Source organism: Impatiens glandulifera, unplaced genomic scaffold (genome assembly GCF_907164915.1).
Source record: "Impatiens glandulifera unplaced genomic scaffold, dImpGla2.1, whole genome shotgun sequence".
Taxonomy (NCBI): Eukaryota; Viridiplantae; Streptophyta; class Magnoliopsida; order Ericales; family Balsaminaceae; genus Impatiens; species Impatiens glandulifera.
Window position 1 is genome coordinate 64,959 of NW_025918819.1, and position 18,556 is coordinate 83,514.

The following is an 18,556-nucleotide window of genomic DNA, read 5'->3' on the forward strand; positions in this document are numbered from 1 at the left end:
AAGAATAAATTTGTGTCTTTACATAATTAAATAGTACCAAACCACTTTTCACCGTGATACTTCATTATTTATCATTCTAGTCATTTATAATGATTTAGGGGTGGAGACTTTGTTATCCAACCCCATTTTCTAAACTAGCCAATCTAAGTAATAATAAATATACGAAACCTGTCACTATTCATTAGACTTCAAAGCCGTGTTAATGTTATAGTTGATACAAGTGATGAGGATTATTAGTTTAGTGTTTCCAATTCATTATGTGTTGAATTATTGTTTTAATTAAATCATTCAACGTTTGTGTAAATAATATTACATTAGATGCGAGTATATTGAATGCAATCAAGATAACATTTTAACTTTGATTTAATTGGGTGCGTCTGACCCAAGCAGAAGTGCAACACAAGGGCAACACTCGAAGACCCCATCAGCAAGCTACCGTGAAGGGTCTTCCCCCAAAAAAATTAATTTAAGATCATATGATCCAATGGCCCATTTATTAGATATTAAACTAATAAGAATAGATACTACACTTGATCATATCCAAAAGGCCAAGAAAGGTATGCCTATTCTTGTTCATTGGCTTTACTTTTATACACTCGCATCTAAGTTTTCCTAGCCGTCATCGACCGATGTGGGACCAAATGTCTCTATATAGTTTTTTTCATTATCTTTCAAACCAAAAGACGCAACAATAAAATATTGGAGAATAAACCTTTTACATCATGTTTTTAAACCATCCACGCCTTAAAAAGCTCACAATCCATTTGAGCTATTTTCACTCCAATGTAATTGTTAGGATTTCTCCAATGTGAAGAAAATAGATAACATTTTACCTAACAAGTTAGTGCTTAGTTGTTTCAAATATTTTACACAATAAACCACATTTTCTTGAACTAAAATCTCTCGAATTTCAAAACTCATTCCTTTGTCACCAGTCTATTCAAAAGAACCAGCCAAAGAATAAATTTGTGTCTTTACATAATTAAATAGTACCAAACCACTTTTCACCGTGATACTTCATTATTTATCATTCTAGTCATTTATAATGATTTAGGGTGGAGACTTTGTTATCCAACCCCATTTTCTAAACTAGCCAATCTAAGTAATAATAAATATACGAAACCTGTCACTATTCATTAGACTTCAAAGCCGTGTTAATGTTATAGTTGATACAAGTGATGAGGATTATTAGTTTAGTGTTTTCAATTCATTATGTGTTGAATTATTGTTTTAATTAAATCATTCAACGTTTGTGTAAATAATATTACATTAGATGCGAGTATATTGAATGCAATCAAGAAAACATTTTAACTTTGATTTAATTGGGTGCGTCTGACCCAAGCAGAAGTGCAACACAAGGGCAACACTCGAAGACCCCATCAGCAAGCTACCGTGACGGGTCTTCCCCCAAAAAAAAATAATTTAAGATCATATGAGCCAATGGCCCATTTATCAGATATTAAACTAATAAGAATAGATACTACACTTGATCATATCCAAAAGGCCAAAAAGGTATGCCTATTCTTGTTCAGTGGCTTTACTTTTATACACTCGCATCTAAGTTTTCCTAGCCGTCATCGACCGATGTGGGACCAAATGTCTCTATATAGTTTTTTTCATTATCTTTCAAACCAAAAGACGCAACAATAAAATATTGGAGAATAAACCTTTTACATCATGTTTTTAAACCATCCACGCCTTAAAAAGCTCACAATCCATTTGAGCTATTTTCACTCCAATGTAATTGTTAGGATTTCTCAAATGTGAAGAAAATAGATAACATTTTACCTAACAAGTTAGTACTTAGTTCTTTTAAATATTTTACACAATAAACCACATTTTCTCGTACTAAAATCTTTCGAATTTCAAAACTCATTCCTTTGTCAACAGTCTCTTCAAAAGAACTAGTCAAAGAATAAATTTGTGTCTTTACATAATTAAATAGTACCAAACTACTTTTCTCCGTGATATTTCATTATTTATCATTCTAGTCATTTCTAATGATTAAGGGGTGGAGATTTCGTTATCCAACCCCATTTTCCAAACTAGCCAATCTAAGTAATAGTAAATATACGAAACTTGTTGGATTTCAAAGCTGTGTTAATGTTATAGTTGATACAAGTTATGAGGATTATTAGTTTAGTCTTTCCAATTCATTATGTGTTGAATTGTTGTTTTAATTATATCATTTGACGTTTGTGTAAATAATATTACACTAGATGCGAGTATATTGAATGCAATCAAGAAAACATTTAACTTTTATTTGATTGGGTGCGTCTGGCCCTAGAAGAAGTACAACAACACAAGGGCGACACTCGAAGATCCCAACAGCAAGCTACCGTGACCGTCTTCCCCTGAAAAAAATAATTTAATATCATATGAGCCAATAGCCCACGTATTAGATATTAAACTAATAAAAATAGATACTACACTTGATCATATCCAAAAGGCCGAGAAAGGTATGCCTATTCTTGTTCATTGGCTTAATTTTATACACTCACATCTAAATTTTCCTAGCCGTCATCGACCGATGTGGGACCAAATGTCTCTATATCAATTTTTTCATTATCTTTCAAACCAAAAGACGCAATAATAAAATATTGGAGAATAAACCTTTTACAACATGTTTTTAAACCATCCACGCCTTAAAAAGCTCACAATCCATTTGAGCTATTTTCACTCCAATGTAATTGTTAGGATTTCTCCAATGTGAAGAAAATAGATAACATTTTACCTAACAAGTTAGTGCTTAGTTGTTTCAAATATTTTACACAATAAACCACATTTTCTTGAACTAAAATCTCTCGAATTTCAAAACTCATTCCTTTGTCACCAGTCTATTCAAAAGAACCAGCCAAAGAATAAATTTGTGTCTTTACATAATTAAATAGTACCAAACCACTTTTCACCGTGATACTTCATTATTTATCATTCTAGTCATTTATAATGATTTAGGGGTGGAGACTTTGTTATCCAACCCCATTTTCTAAACTAGCCAATCTAAGTAATAATAAATATACGAAACCTGTCACTATTCATTAGACTTCAAAGCCGTGTTAATGTTATAGTTGATACAAGTGATGAGGATTATTAGTTTAGTGTTTCCAATTCATTATGTGTTGAATTATTGTTTTAATTAAATCATTCAACGTTTGTGTAAATAATATTACATTAGATGCGAGTATATTGAATGCAATCAAGAAAACATTTTAACTTTGATTTAATTGGGTGCGTCTGGCCCAAGCAGAAGTGCAACACAAGGGCGACACTCGAAGACCCCAGCAGCAAGCTACCGTGACGGGTCTTCCCCTGAAAAAAATAATTTAATATCATGTGAGCCAATGGCCCACGTATTAGATATTAAACTGATAAAAAAAGATACTACACTTGATCTTAGCCAAAAGGCCGAGAAAGGTATGGCTATTCTTGTTCATCGGCTCTACTTTTATACACTCACATCTAAGTTTTACTAGACTTCATCGACCTATGTGGGATCGAATGTCTCTATATCATTTTTTTCATTATCTTTCAAAATCAAAAGACGCAACAATAAAATATTGGAGAATAAACCTTTTACATCATGTTTTTAAACCATCCACGCCTTAAAAAGGTCACAATCCATTTGAGCTACTTTCAATTCAATGTAATTGTTAAGATTTCTCCAATGTGAAGAAAATAGAAAATATTTTACCTAACAAGTTAGTGCTTACTTATTTCAAATATTTTACACAATAAAACACATTTTCTCGTACTAAAAACTCTCAAATTTCAAAACTCTTTCCTTTGTCACCAGTCTCCTCAAAAGAACCGACCAAGAATAAATTTGTGACTGTACATAATTAAATATTACCAAACCATTTTCCACCGTGATACTTCATTATAGATCATTCTAGTCATTTCAAATGATTGAGGGGTGGAGATTTTGTTATCCAACCTAATTTTCCAAACTAGCCAATCTAAGTAATAGTAAATATACGAAACTTGTCACTATTCATTGGACTTCAAAGCCGTGTTAATGTTATAGTTGATACAAGTTATGAGGATTATTAATTTAGTCTTTCCAATTCATTATGTCTTGAATTGTTGTTTTAATTAAATCATTCAACGTTTGTGTAAATAATATTACACTAGATGCAAGTATATTGAATGCAATTAAGAAAAGATTTAACTTTGATTTAATTGGGTTGGTCTGGCACAATCAGAAGTGCAACACAAGGGCGACACTCGAAGACCCCAGCAGCAAGATACCGTGACGGGTCTTCCCCCCAAAAAAATAATTTAATATCATGTGAGCCAATGGCCCACGTATCAGATATTAAACTGATAAGAACAGATAGTACACTTGATCATAGCCAAAAGGCCGAGAAAGGTATGCATATTCTTGTTCATTGGCTTTACTTTTATACACTCACATCTAAGTTTTCCTAGCTGTCATCGACCGATGTGGGACCAAATGTCTCTATATAATTTTTATCATTATCTTTCAAACCAAAAGACGCAACAATAAAATATTGGAGAATAAACCTTTTACATCATGTTTTTAAACTATCCACGCCTTAAAAAGCTCACAATCCATTAGAGCTATTTTCACTCCAATGTAATTTTCAAGATTTCTCCAATGTGAAAAAAATAGAAAACATTTTACCTATCAAGTTAGTTCTTAGTTGTTACAAATATTTTACACAATAAAACACATTTTATCGTATTAAAAACTCACAAATTTCAAAACTCTTTCCTTTGTCACCAGTCTCCTCAAAAGAACCGGCCAAAGAATAAATTTGAGACAGTACATAATTAAATATTACCAAACCATTTTCCACCGTGATACTTCATTATAGATCATTCTAGTCATTTCAAAAGATTAAGGGATGGAGATTTTGTTATCCAACCTAATTTTCCAAACTAGCCACTCTAAGTAATAGTAAATATACGAAACTTGTCACTATTCATTGGACTTCAAAGTCATGTTAATGTTATAGTTGATACAAGTTATGAGGATTATTAGTTTAGTCTTTCCAATTCATTATGTCTTGAATTGTTGTTTTAATTAAATCATTCAACGTTTGTGTAAATAATATTACACTAGATGCAAGTATATTGTATGCAATCAAGAAAACATTTAACTTTTATTTAATTGGGTGCGTCTGGCCCAAGCAGAAGTGCAACACAAGGGCGACACTCGAAGACCCCAGCAGCAAGCTACCGTGACGGGTCTTCCCCTGAAAAAAATAATTTAATATCATGTGAGCCAATGGCCCACGTATTAGATATTAAACTGATAAAAAAAGATACTACACTTGATCTTAGCCAAAAAGCCGAGAAAGGTATGGCTATTCTTGTTCATCGGCTCTACTTTTATACACTCACATCTAAGTTTTACTAGACTTCATCGACCTATGTGGGATCGAATGTCTATATATCATTTTTTTCATTATCTTTCAAAATCAAAAGACGCAACAATAAAATATTGGAGAATAAACCTTTTACATCATGTTTTTAAACCATCCACGCCTTAAAAAGGTCACAATCCATTTGAGCTACTTTCAATCCAATGTAATTGTTAAGATTTCTCCAATGTGAAGAAAATAGAAAATATTTTACCTAACAAGTTAGTGCTTACTTATTTCAAATATTTTACACAATAAAACACATTTTCTCGTACTAAAAACTCTCAAATTTCAAAACTCTTTCCTTTGTCACCAGTCTCCTCAAAAGAACCGACCAAGAATAAATTTGTGACTGTACATAATTAAATATTACCAAACCATTTTCCACCGTGATACTTCATTATAGATCATTCTAGTCATTTCAAATGATTGAGGGGTGGAGATTTTGTTATCCAACCTAATTTTCCAAACTAGCCAATCTAAGTAATAGTAAATATACGAAACTTGTCACTATTCATTGGACTTCAAAGCCGTGTTAATGTTATAGTTGATACAAGTTATGAGGATTATTAATTTAGTCTTTCCAATTCATTATGTCTTGAATTGTTGTTTTAATTAAATCATTCAACGTTTGTGTAAATAATATTACACTAGATGCAAGTATATTGAATGCAATTAAGAAAAGATTTAACTTTGATTTAATTGGGTTGTTCTGGCACAATCAGAAGTGCAACACAAGGGCGACACTCGAAGACCCCAGCAGCAAGCTACCGTGACGGGTCTTCCCCCCAAAAAAATAATTTAATATCATGTGAGCCAATGGCCCACATATCAGATATTAAACTGATAAGAACAGATAGTACACTTGATCATAGCCAAAAGGCCGAGAAAGGTATGCATATTCTTGTTCATTGGCTTTACTTTTATACACTCACATCTATGTTTTCCTAGCCGTCATCGACCGATGTGGGACCAAATGTCTCTATATAATTTTTTTCATTATCTTTCAAACCAAAAGACGCAACAATATAATATTGGAGAATAAACCTTTTACATCATGTTTTTAAACTATCCACGCCTTAAAAAGCTTACAATCCATTAGAGCTATTTTCACTCCAATGTAATTTTCAAGATTTCTCCAATGTGAAGAAAATAGAAAACATTTTACCTATCAAGTTAGTTCTTAGTTGTTACAAATATTTTACACAATAAAACACATTTTATCGTATTAAAAACTCTCAAATTTCAAAACTCTTTCCTTTGTCACCAGTCTCCTCAAAAGAACCGGCCAAAGAATAAATTTGTGACAGTACATAATTAAATATTACCAAACCATTTTCCACCGTGATACTTCATTATAGATCATTCTAGTCATTTCAAAAGATTAAGGGATGGAGATTTTGTTATCCAACCTAATTTTCCAAACTAGCCAATCTAAGTAATAGTAAATATACGAAACTTGTCACTATTCATTGGACTTCAAAGTCATGTTAATGTTATAGTTGATACAAGTTATGAGGATTATTAGTTTAGTCTTTCCAATTCATTATGTCTTGAATTGTTGTTTTAATTAAATCATTCAACGTTTGTGTAAATAATATTACACTAGATGCGAGTATATTGTATGCAATCAAGAAAACATTTAACTTTTATTTAATTGGGTGCGTCTGGCACAAGCAGAAGTGCAACACAAGGGCGAAACTCGAAGACCCCAGCAGCAAGCTACCGTGACGGGTCTTCCCCTGAAAAAAATAATTTAATATCATGTGAGCCAATGGCCCACGTATCAGATATTAAACTGATAAGAACAGATACTACACTTGATCTTAGCCAAAAGGCCAAGAAAGGTATGCCTATTCTTGTTCATCGGCTCTACTTTTATACACTCACATCTAAGTTTTACTAGCCTTCATCGACTTATGTGGGATCGAATGTCTCTATATCATTTTTTTCATTATCTTTCAAAACCAAAAGACGCAACAATAAAATATTGGAGAATAAAGCTTTTCACTCATGTTTTTAAACCATCCATGCCTTAAAAAGCTCAGAATCCATTTGAGCTATTTTCACTCCAATGTAATTATTAAGATTTCTCCAATTTTAAGAAAATAGAAAACATTTTATCTAATAAGTTAGTGGTTAGTTTTTTCAAATATTTTACACAATAAACCACATTTTCTTGTACTAAAATCTTTCGAATTTCAAAACTCTTTCCTTTTTTTACCAGTCTCCTCAAAATAACCAGCCAAAGAATAAATTTGTGTCTTTACATAATTATCATTCTAGTCATTTCTAATGATTGAGGGGTGGATATTTTTTATCCAACCCATTTTCCAAACTAGTCAATCTAAGTATTAGTAAATATACGAAACATGTCACTATTCATTGGACTTTAAAGCCGTGTTAATGTTATAGTTTATACAAGTTATAAGAATTGTTAGGATCTAGGTCGCGGGTGGGGAACCGGGGTCCGGCCGATTAACACCTTTCTGACAACACTGAACGGTTGGTGCATAATCCGGTTAAAGATTAACACCGGGTTTCAATATTACACAAACTGTCACAAACCAATGAACCGAGTTCAAGTGCGGAAGTGGTTTGTTTCAGGTTGAAGCAACACACATACATGATGAATAAAGATAGAATCTGGATAATATCGGTTTGGAAATTAGGAGGTCGGTTTAAGTTTAGTGAATCGGATAGAACGTAGAACCGACAGAAAGTAAAGAACAAGACACAAGTTTTTATGGATGTTCGGAGATAAAACTCTTACGTCACCCCTTCTTCTCGAAACCGCGAGACGATATTCACTAATGAATACACAAACACAATACACGATCGAGATTTATTTGCCGCTCGATAAATACTCATACAATTCTCACCGAAATTATAATCTCACTTCAAATGCACACTTAAACTTTGAATCTTGTAGAGAGATAAACTTGTAATTATTAACTCTTAGAACTTGTAGCTAGTGGAACTGATGAGCTGCATTTACTCCTCTTCAGCTCCTTTTATAGGTGAAATGTGCCAAGGGTCACATTTCTTCAAAGGATACCTTCATGGTAATCCTTGAATCTGATTAGTTGAGCAGTGGCATAAATTGCGGTTTAAGCTTCAAAGGCATGAAGTAGACCGGCTTCATTTGTCTTTTAGTTAATATGGCAAATGCTGATTGGTCGGTTGCCTGTATCTGGAAGACTACACCTTTGACTTATACCAAAATGGTAATTGTTTGTTCAGGCAATCTTCTGCAGTCTTTAGAGTATCATCAGACTTGTATGGATATGGCAATGTTACAGTCTGATCCTTTGATGTCATCTTCTGCATATACCCAAAGTGTCTGTTTACACCAATTTGTAGAGTGTACTTAGTTTGATAATCCTGACTTCTTTCTCTATGTAGTCTCTTCATCGGTTTTCCGGTTGGATACAACATTTCGGTTTAGGATGTCTACCGGTTTGTTCATAGCTTCAGGTTAACCGGATAACTTCCGGTTTTGAATACATCCTTTGCTTCTTCTTCTAACCGGTTAGATTCTTTGGTCGGTTGGATTCTTGACAAGTCAGATTCTTGACCGTTCCTACAAAGAAAATTTGTTTTGTTAAGTTCTTATTTTTAACCGGTCTAATTTATTTAACAAGGATTATTAGTTTAGTCTTTCTAATTCATTATGTGTTGAATTATTGTTTTAATTAAATCATTCAACGTTTGTATAAATAGTATTACCCTAGATGCGAGTATATTGAATGCAATCAAGAAAAAATTTAACTTTTATTTGATTGGGTGCGCTTGGCCCAAGTAGAAGTGCTACACAAGAGCGACACTCGAAGACTCCAACAACAAGCTACCGTGGTGGGTCTTCCCCCGAAAAAATTAATTAAATATCATGTGAGCCAATGGCCCACGTATCAGATATTAAACTAATAAGAGCAAATACTACACTTGATCATAGCCAAAAGGCCGAGAAAAGTATGCATATTCTTGTTCATCGACTCTACTTTTATACACTCACATCTAAGTTTTACTAGTCGTCATTGACCGATGTGGGACCAAATGTCTCTATATAATATTTTTTTCATTATCTTTCAGAACTAAAAGTCGCAACAATAAAATATTGGAGAATAAACCTTTTCCCTCATGTTTTATTTGATTAGGTGCGCCTGGCCAAAGCAGAAGTGCAACACAAGGGAGACACTCGAAGACCCCAGCAGCAAGCTACCGTGACGTGTCTTCCCCCGAAAAAATTAATTTAATATTATGTGAGCCAATGGCCCCCGTATCAGATATTAAACTGATAAGAACAGATACTACACTTGATCTTAGCCAAAAGGCCGAGAAAGTTATGTCTATTAATGTTCTTCGGCTCTACTTTTATACACTCACATCTATGTTTTCCTAGCCGTCATCAACCGATGTGGGATCAAATGTCTCTATATAATTTTTTTCATTATATTTCAAAACCAAAAAGGCAACAATAAAAATTTAAGAATAAACCTTTTCTCTCATGTTTTTAAACCATCCACGCCTTAAAAAGCTCACAATCCATTTGAGCTATTTTCAATCCAATGTAATTGTTAAGATTTCTCAAATGAGAAGAAAATAGAAAACATTTTACCTAACAAGTGAGTGCTTAGTTGTTTCAAATATTTTACACAATAAAACACATATTCTCGTACTAAAATCTCTCGAATTTCAAAACTCTTTCATTTGTCACCAGTCTCCTCAAAAGAACCAGCCAAAGAATAAATTTGTGTCTTTACATAATTAAATAGTACCAAACCACTTTTAACCGTGATACTTCATTATTTATATTTCTAGTGATTTCTAATGATTGAGGGGTGGATATTTTGTTATCCAACCCCATTTTACAAACTAGCCAATCTAAGTTATAGTAAATATACGAAAATTGTCACTATTCATTGGAATTCAAAGCCGTGTTAATGTTATATTTGATACAAGTTATGAGAATTATTAGTTTAGTCTTTCCAATTCATTATGTGTTGAATTGTTGTTTTAATTAAATCATTCGATGTTTGTGTAAATAATATTACACTAGATGCGAGTATATTGAATGCAATCAAGAAAACATTTAACTTTTATTTGATTGGGTGCGTCTGGCCCAAGCCGAATTGCAACACAAGGTCGACACTCGAAGACCCCAGCAGCAAGCTATCATGACGGGTCTTCCCTCGAAAAAATTAATCAAATATCATGTGAGCCAATGGCCCACGTATCATATATTAAACTAATAAGAACAGATACTACACTTGATCATAGCCTAAAGGCCGAAAAAAGTATGCCTATTCTTGTTCATCGACTCTACTTTTATACACTCACATTTAAGTTTTTCTAGTCGTCATCGACCGATTTGGGACCAAATGTCTGTATATAATTTTTTTCATTATCTTTCAAAACCAAAAGACGCAACAATAAAATATTGGAGAATAAACATTTTCCATCATGTTTTATTTGATTGGTTGTGCCTAGCCCAAGAAGAAGTGAAACACAAGGGCGACACTCGAAGACCCCAACAACATGCTACTGTGACGGGTCTTCCCCCGAAAAAATTAACTTAATATCATGTGAGCCAATGGCCCACGTATCTGATATTAAACTGATAAGAATAGATACTAAAATTGATCATAGCCAAAATTCCGAGAAAGATATGCCTATTCTTGTTCATTGGCTTTACTTTTATACACTCACATCTAAGTTTTCCTAGCCGTCATTGACCGATGTGGGACCAATTGTCTCGATATAATTTTTTTCATTATCTTTCAAAAACAAAAGACGCAACAATAAAATATTGGAGAATAAACCTTTTACATCATGTTTTTAAACCATCCACGCCTTAAAAAGCTCAAAATCCATTTGAGCTATTTTCACTCTAATGTAATTGTTAAGATTTCTCCAATTTTAAGAATATAGAAAACATTTTACCTAACAAGTTAGTGCTTAGTTGTTTCAAATATTTTACACCATAAACCACATTTTCTCGTACTATATTCTTTCGAATTTCAAAACTCTTTCCTTTGTCACCAGTCTCCTCAAAAGAACCAGCCAAAGAATAAATTTGTGTCTTTACATAATTAAATAGTACCAAACCACTTTTCACCGTGATACTTCATTATTTATCATTCTAGTCTTTCTAATGATTGAGGGGTGGAGATTTTGTTATCCTATCCTAATTTCCAAACTAGCCAATCTAAGTAATAGTAAATATACGAAACTTGTTACTATTCATTGGACTTTGAAGCTGTGTTAATGTTATAGTTGATACAAGTTATGAGGATTATTAGTTTAGTCTTTCCAATTCATTATGTGTTGAATTGTTGTTTTAATTAAATTATTTAACGTTTGTGTAAATAATATGACACTAGATGCGAGTATATTGAATACAATCAAGAAAACATTTAATTTTGATTATTTGGGTGTGTTTGGCCCAAGCAGAAGTGCAACACAAGGGCGACACTCGAAGACCCCAGCAACAAGCTATCGTGACGGGTCTTCCCCAGAAAAAATTAATTTAATATCATGTGAGCCAATGACCAACGTATCAGATATTAAACTGATAAGAACAGATACTACACTTGATCTTAGCCAAAAGTCGAGAAATGTATGCCTATTCTTGTTCATCGGCTATACTTTTATATACTCACATCTATGTTTTCCTAGCCGTCATCGACCAATGTGCGGCCAAATGTCTGTATATAATTTTTTTATTATCTTTCAAAACCAAAAGACGCAATAATTAAATATTGGAGAATAAACATTTTCCTACATGTTTTTAAACCATTCACGCCTTAAAAACTCACAATCCATTTGAGTTATTTTCACTCCAATTTAATTGTTAAGATTTCTCCAATGTCAAGAAAATAGAAAACATTTTACTTGACAAGTTAGTGCTTAGTTGTTTCAAATATTTTACACAATAAAACACATATTCTCGTACTAAAATCTCTCGTATTTCAAAACTCTTTTCTTTGTCACCAGTCTCTTCAAAAGAACAACCATAGAATAAATTTGTGTCTTTACATAATTAAATAGTACCAAACCAATTTCACCGTGATACTTCATTATTTATCATTCTAGTCATTTATAAAGATTGAGGGGTGGAGATTTTGTTATCCAGCCCCATTTTCCAAACTAGCCAATTTAAGTAAAAATAAATATACGAAACTTGTCACAATTCATTGGACCTCAAAGCCGTGTTAATGTTATAGTTGATACAAGTTATGAGGATTATTAGTTTAGTCTTTCCGATTCATTATGTGTTGAATTGTTGTTTTAATTAAATCATTCAAAGTTTGTGTAAATAATATTACACTAGATGCGAGTATATTGAATGCAATGAAGAAAACATTTAACTTTGATTTAATTGGGTGCGTCTGGCCCAAGCAGAAGTGCAACACAAGGGGGACACTTGAAGACCCCATCAACAAGCTACTGTGATGGGTCTTTCACCGAAACAATTAATTTAATATCATGTGAGCCAATGACCCACGTATCAGATATTAAACTAATAAGAACATATACTACACTTGATCATAGCCAAAAGGCCGAAAAAGTATGCCTATTCTTGTTCATCGACTCTACTTTTATACACTCACATTTATGTTTTCCTAGACGTCATCGACCGATGTGGGACTAAATGTCTCTATATAATTTTTTTCATTATCTTTCAAAACTAAAAGACGCAACAATAAAATATTGGAGAATAAACATTTTCCCTCATGTTTTATTTGATTGGGTGCGCCTGGCCCAATCCGAATTGCAACACAAGGGCGACACTCGAAGACCCCAGCAACAAGCTATCGTGACGGGTCTTCCCTTGAAAAAATTAATTAAATATCATGTGAGCCAATGGCCCACGTATCAGATATTAAACTAATAAGAACAGATACTACACTTGATCATAGCCAAAAGGCCGAAAAAAGTATGCCTATTCTTGTTCATCGACTATACTTTTATACACTCACATTTAAGTTTTCCTAGTCGTCATCGACCGATGTGGGACCAAATGTCTCTATATAATTTTTTTCATTATCTTTCAAAACCAAAAGACGCAACAATAAAATATTGGAGAATAAACTTTTTCCCTCATGTTTTATTTGATTGGGTGCACCTGGCGAAAGCAGAAGTGCAACACAAGGGCGACACTCTAAGACCCCAGAAGTAAGCTACCGTGACGGGTCTTCCCCCGAAAAAAATAATTTAATATCATGTGAGCCAATGGCCCACGTATCAAATATTAAACTGATAAGAACAGATACTACACTTGATCTTAGCCAAAAGGCCGAGAAAGGTATGTCTATTAATGTTCTTCGGCTCTACTTTTATACGCTCACATCTATGTTTTCCTAGCCGTCATCGACCGATGTGCGATCAAATGTCTCTATATTATTTTTTTCATTATATTTCAAAACCAAAAGAGGCAACAATAAAAATTTGAGAATAAACCTTTTCCCTCATGTTTTTAAACCATCCACGCCTTAAAAAGCTCACAATCCATTTGAGCTATTTTCAATCTAATGTAATTGTTAAGATTTCTCCAATGAGAAGAAAATAGAAAACATTTTACCTAACAAGTGAGTGCTTAGTTGTTTCAAATATTTTACACAATAAAACACATATTCTCGTACTAAAATCTCTCGAATTTCAAAACTTTTTCATTTGTCACCAGTCTCTTCAAAAGAACCAGCCAAAGAATAAATTTGTGTCTTTACATAATTAAATAGTACCAAACTACTTTTCACCGTGATACTTCATTATTTATCATTCTAGTGATTTCTAATGATTGAGGGGTGGAGATTTTGTTATCCAACCCCATTTTACAAACTAGCCAATCTAAGTTATAGTAAATATACGAAACATGTCACTATTCATTGGACTTCAAAGCCGTGTTAATGTTATATTTGATACAAGTTATGAAGATTATTTGTTTAGTCTTTCCAATTCATTATGTGTTGAATTGTTGTTTTAATTAAATCATTCGATGTTTGTGTAAATAATATTACACTAGATGCGAGTATATTGAATGCAATCAAGAAAAAATTTAACTTTTATTTGATTGGGTGCGTCTGGCCCAAGCCGAATTGCAACACAAGAGCGACACTCGAAGACCCCAACAGCAAGCTACCGTGACGGGTCTTCCCTCGAAAAAATAATTAAATATCATGTGATCCAATGACCCACGTATCAGATATTAAACTAATAAGAACAGATACTACACTTGATCATAGCCAAAAGGCCAAAAAAAGGATGCATATTCTTGTTCATCGACTCTACTTTTATACACTCACATTTAAGTTTTCCTATTCGTCATCGACGGATGTGGGATAAAATGTCTCTATATAATTTTTTTCATTATTTTTCAAACCAAAAGACGCAACAATAAAATATTGGAGAATAAACATTTTTTCTCATGTTTTTAAACCATCCACGACATAAAAAGCTCACAATTCATTTGAGCTATTTTCACTCCAATATAATTGTTAGGATTTCTCCAATGTGAAGAAAATAGAAAACATTTTACCTAACAAGTTATTGCTTAGTTGTTTTCAAATATTTTACACAATAAAACACATTTTCTCGTACTAAAATCTTTCGAATTTCAAAACTCATTCCTTTGTCACCAGTCTCTTCAAAGAACCAGCCAAAGAATAAATTTGTGTCTTTACATAATTAAATATTACCAAACCACTTTTCACCGTGATAATTTATTATTTATCATTCTAGTCATTTCTAATGATTGAGGGATGGAGATTTTGTTATCCAACCCCATTTTCCAAACTAGCCAATCTAAGTAATAATAAATATACGAAACTTGTCACTATTCATTGGACTTCAAAGCCGTGTTAATGTTATAGTTGATACAAGTTATGAGGATTATTATTTAGTCTTTCCAATTCATCATGTGTTGAATTGTTGTTTTAATTATATCATTCCGACGTTTGTGTAAATAATATTACACTAGATACGAATATATTGAATGCAATCAAGAAAACATTTAACTTTGATTTAATTGGGTGCGTCTGGCCAAGCAGAAGTGCAACACAAGGGCGACACTCAAAGACCCTAACAGCAAGCTACCGTGACGGGTCTTTCCCCGAAAAAATTAATTTAATATCATGTGAACCAATGGCCCACGTATCAAATATTAAACTAATAAGAACATATACTACACTTGATCTTAGCCAAATGGCCGAAAAGGTATTCCTATTCTTGTTCATCGGCTCTACTTTTATACACTAACATCTAAGTTATCCTAGCCGTCATCGACCGATGTGGGACCAAATGTCTCTATATAATTTTTTTATTATCTTTCAAACCAAAAGACGAAACAATAAAATATTGGAGAATAAACCTTATTCCTCATGTTTTTAAACCATCCACGCCTTAAAAAGCTCACAATACATTTGAGTTATTTTCACTCCAATGTAATTGTTAAGATTTCTCGACTGTGAAGAAAATAGAAAAGATTTTACCTAACAAGTTAGTGCTTAGTTGTTTCAAATATTTTACAAAATAAAACACATTTTCTCGTACTAAAATCTCTCGAATTTCAAAACTCTTTCCTTTGTCACCAGTCTCTTCAAAAGAACCAGCAAAGAATAAATTTATGTCTTTACATAATTAAAAAGTACCAAACCACTTTTCACCGTGATACTTCATTATTTATCATTCTAGTCATTTCTAATGATTGAGGGGTGGAGATTTTGTTATCCAACCCCATTTTCCAAACTAGCCAATCTAATATGATATTTTACAGCTTCTCCAGACATTGTCCAAACACTAACAACATAGTTTATCCTTTTGTTTTCATAAGAAAGAGTTTGAATTTGTTCCTTGAGCATCTCATTCTTGGATGAGATCTCTACTACATTCTTTTCAAAAACATTTGATTCTTGAGTTTAAGACAAAACCGGTTGAGACACTTTAGATGAAGATTTTGTTTCATTTATGGATTATGTTAGCTTTCTGTACTCTATGACCATGTCATCTAGTGCAGCTACTAGTTGTTTCCTTGAAAACTTTTTGGAGGAGAAGTCAAATACATCAGTTTCCTAGATATCTTCTTCTTCTCATGCCATGAAGCTAGTCACCTCGTATTCATCACTATCGCTGAATGAGAAGTAAGAATCACTATAGTTTCGTCTATTCTTCCCGTCCCCTGTCATAAGAACCTTCAACTACTTTTCATTGTCATTTTCTTCTCATCACGCTTCGGTTTCTGACATTCCGATTGGTAATGACCGAAAATGCCACAGTTATAACACATAACATTAGCTTTGGATTTTTTATTATCGTTAGAATTTGAAGAGCTTGAGTTAAAGTTTCTCTTCTTCATGATGTTGTCAAACTTCTTCACGAAGAGAGACATAGTATCGCTGCTGAGCTGTTGAGCTGTTGTCTGCACATCAGAAGCGGCAGGAGACTCTTCAGCAGTCACCAAGGCTTTGGCAATGATTATGGATGAGGGTTGATCTTCTACAATCCTTGAGTTCAACTCGAACTCATAGGCTTTAAGATCAACAAACAGATCAAAGAGCGAGATCTTGTTAAGATCTTTGGATTCCCTCATAGCCATTGTCTTTATGTCCCATTCCCTTGGAAGAGCACGCATAACCTTGATAGCAATCTCCCTGTTGCTATAGGTTTTAATGAGAATGGATAGAGTGCAGATAATTTGGCTGAACTTTGTGTCAAACTTATTCATCGTTTCTCCAGGACGCATTTTGAAACTATCGAACTGTTGAGTGGCAACCATGATCTTGTTTTCCTTTGTTTGCTCATTGCCCTCACAGAGTTGGGTAAGTCTAAGCCAAATCTCCTTGGCAGTGTCACACTCAATGATGTAGTTGAACATACTGTCATCAATAGATCTGTACAGAACGTCTAATGCCATGTTGATGAGGTTGTTTCTCCTCTTGTCTTCATTGGTCCACTCAGATTTATCCTTATTGATCTTGATAGGACCATCTGTGATAACACTCCACATGTTGTCATGAAGAGAAGAAAGATGAGCACAAACACTCTTCTTCCACACGATATAGTTTTCTCTTGAGAATGTGGGAATAGCAGTTGCACTGGAATCTTTGGTTATGGTCGACATTCTTAGGGACAACTTGAGAATAGAAACATTTCTCTAATAGAGACAGGTGTCTGACTATTGATGACAGCTTCGGATAAATAATTTGATAAAATCCTTTTAGGATTTAAATCACTTTCTATTCATCATAAAACCCTTGCAAACTCTTGAACAATTCAAGTGCGGAAATGTTTGCTCAGGTTTGAAGCTAAGAACCAAAGAAGGAGAAGATGACAGAATGTAAATAACACAACAGTGTATTTATGGATGTTCAGAGCAAACTTTTCTACATCACCCCTTCTTCCAACCACCGGAAGGATTCACTATACTTTTCTTAGAATCAAATACAGTTGCACGACTAGCTCACTGTTGAACAGAACAAACTCTGTTCAACTTACAATATATTGAAGAATGTCACTAAGCTAGACAATACTTTGATTCTAACTCTCTCTTGATATACACATAGTAAAGAAAGAAAGTAATTCGTGAGATTGTGAGTTCAACTTGTATGTTTGCGTATGTGTCCAGCTTGTTCTCTCAAATTCTTGATATTTGTACATTGTTCTTGATGATCTTTAAATAGAGAGTAGGAACCAACAGTCGAATCTTCTATAATGAAATGTGGAGAAAACCCATTAGAACGCCTCCATAGTACATAGGTACAGCAGACTCTGAGCACCATGATCGTGGCCGTACCAATCTGGTAGTGCGCAAAATATTCTTCTAGGATTGTCCTGCAAGAAACAAGTAGTGGGAAGAATATTTGCTTACGTGACATTAGTTAATTGGTTTCAATTGGCTGTAATACTGATCTTCACGGAATAGTGGAGTAGAGTAGCATACAGCTAGTTGATCGTGGGTAGACGGATGCTAGCTTCAGGCAACTACTTACGCATGACATTAAATGTTTTTCACTTAGACTAACAAGTCTAATGAAGTTAGACTCCCCCGTCTAACAGCAGGATCCATTAGACCACCTAGTCTAATGGGATTAGACTACACGTCTAATTACGGTTCCCTTCAAACTAATCTGAAAGAGTTAGACTACACGTATTACTCCCATCTGTTAGATGAC

The 18,556-nt window shown here is 33.6% G+C and overlaps 18 non-coding genes across 18 annotated transcripts; all 18 read right to left on the reverse strand.

Annotated features, from left to right (window-relative positions):
* Window positions 1–366: 366 nt before the first annotated feature.
* Window positions 367–561, reverse strand: LOC124917129. Its single transcript, XR_007097054.1, has one exon. It is a non-coding gene; the product is annotated as a U2 spliceosomal RNA (small nuclear RNA).
* A 760-nt stretch (window positions 562–1,321) lies between these two features.
* LOC124917125 lies at window positions 1,322–1,516 on the reverse strand. Its single transcript, XR_007097050.1, has one exon. It is a non-coding gene; the product is annotated as a U2 spliceosomal RNA (small nuclear RNA).
* Window positions 1,517–2,266: 750 nt separating this feature from the next.
* On the reverse strand, window positions 2,267–2,463 carry LOC124917083. Its single transcript, XR_007097012.1, has one exon. It is a non-coding gene; the product is annotated as a U2 spliceosomal RNA (small nuclear RNA).
* A 760-nt stretch (window positions 2,464–3,223) lies between these two features.
* On the reverse strand, window positions 3,224–3,418 carry LOC124917094. Its single transcript, XR_007097021.1, has one exon. It is a non-coding gene; the product is annotated as a U2 spliceosomal RNA (small nuclear RNA).
* Window positions 3,419–4,178: 760 nt separating this feature from the next.
* LOC124917130 lies at window positions 4,179–4,373 on the reverse strand. Its single transcript, XR_007097055.1, has one exon. It is a non-coding gene; the product is annotated as a U2 spliceosomal RNA (small nuclear RNA).
* A 760-nt stretch (window positions 4,374–5,133) lies between these two features.
* On the reverse strand, window positions 5,134–5,328 carry LOC124917105. Its single transcript, XR_007097032.1, has one exon. It is a non-coding gene; the product is annotated as a U2 spliceosomal RNA (small nuclear RNA).
* A 761-nt stretch (window positions 5,329–6,089) lies between these two features.
* Window positions 6,090–6,283, reverse strand: LOC124917095. The gene has a single exon (XR_007097022.1). It is a non-coding gene; the product is annotated as a U2 spliceosomal RNA (small nuclear RNA).
* A 760-nt stretch (window positions 6,284–7,043) lies between these two features.
* On the reverse strand, window positions 7,044–7,238 carry LOC124917132. The gene has a single exon (XR_007097057.1). It is a non-coding gene; the product is annotated as a U2 spliceosomal RNA (small nuclear RNA).
* Window positions 7,239–9,168: 1,930 nt separating this feature from the next.
* Window positions 9,169–9,363, reverse strand: LOC124917073. Its single transcript, XR_007097003.1, has one exon. It is a non-coding gene; the product is annotated as a U2 spliceosomal RNA (small nuclear RNA).
* A 176-nt stretch (window positions 9,364–9,539) lies between these two features.
* Window positions 9,540–9,734, reverse strand: LOC124917120. The gene has a single exon (XR_007097046.1). It is a non-coding gene; the product is annotated as a U2 spliceosomal RNA (small nuclear RNA).
* Window positions 9,735–10,493: 759 nt separating this feature from the next.
* On the reverse strand, window positions 10,494–10,688 carry LOC124917075. Its single transcript, XR_007097004.1, has one exon. It is a non-coding gene; the product is annotated as a U2 spliceosomal RNA (small nuclear RNA).
* A 174-nt stretch (window positions 10,689–10,862) lies between these two features.
* LOC124917084 lies at window positions 10,863–11,057 on the reverse strand. Its single transcript, XR_007097013.1, has one exon. It is a non-coding gene; the product is annotated as a U2 spliceosomal RNA (small nuclear RNA).
* Window positions 11,058–11,816: 759 nt separating this feature from the next.
* Window positions 11,817–12,010, reverse strand: LOC124917137. Its single transcript, XR_007097062.1, has one exon. It is a non-coding gene; the product is annotated as a U2 spliceosomal RNA (small nuclear RNA).
* A 757-nt stretch (window positions 12,011–12,767) lies between these two features.
* Window positions 12,768–12,961, reverse strand: LOC124917135. Its single transcript, XR_007097060.1, has one exon. It is a non-coding gene; the product is annotated as a U2 spliceosomal RNA (small nuclear RNA).
* Window positions 12,962–13,135: 174 nt separating this feature from the next.
* On the reverse strand, window positions 13,136–13,330 carry LOC124917127. The gene has a single exon (XR_007097052.1). It is a non-coding gene; the product is annotated as a U2 spliceosomal RNA (small nuclear RNA).
* A 174-nt stretch (window positions 13,331–13,504) lies between these two features.
* Window positions 13,505–13,699, reverse strand: LOC124917128. The gene has a single exon (XR_007097053.1). It is a non-coding gene; the product is annotated as a U2 spliceosomal RNA (small nuclear RNA).
* A 760-nt stretch (window positions 13,700–14,459) lies between these two features.
* Window positions 14,460–14,653, reverse strand: LOC124917136. The gene has a single exon (XR_007097061.1). It is a non-coding gene; the product is annotated as a U2 spliceosomal RNA (small nuclear RNA).
* Window positions 14,654–15,413: 760 nt separating this feature from the next.
* Window positions 15,414–15,606, reverse strand: LOC124917098. The gene has a single exon (XR_007097025.1). It is a non-coding gene; the product is annotated as a U2 spliceosomal RNA (small nuclear RNA).
* Window positions 15,607–18,556: the final 2,950 nt, after the last annotated feature.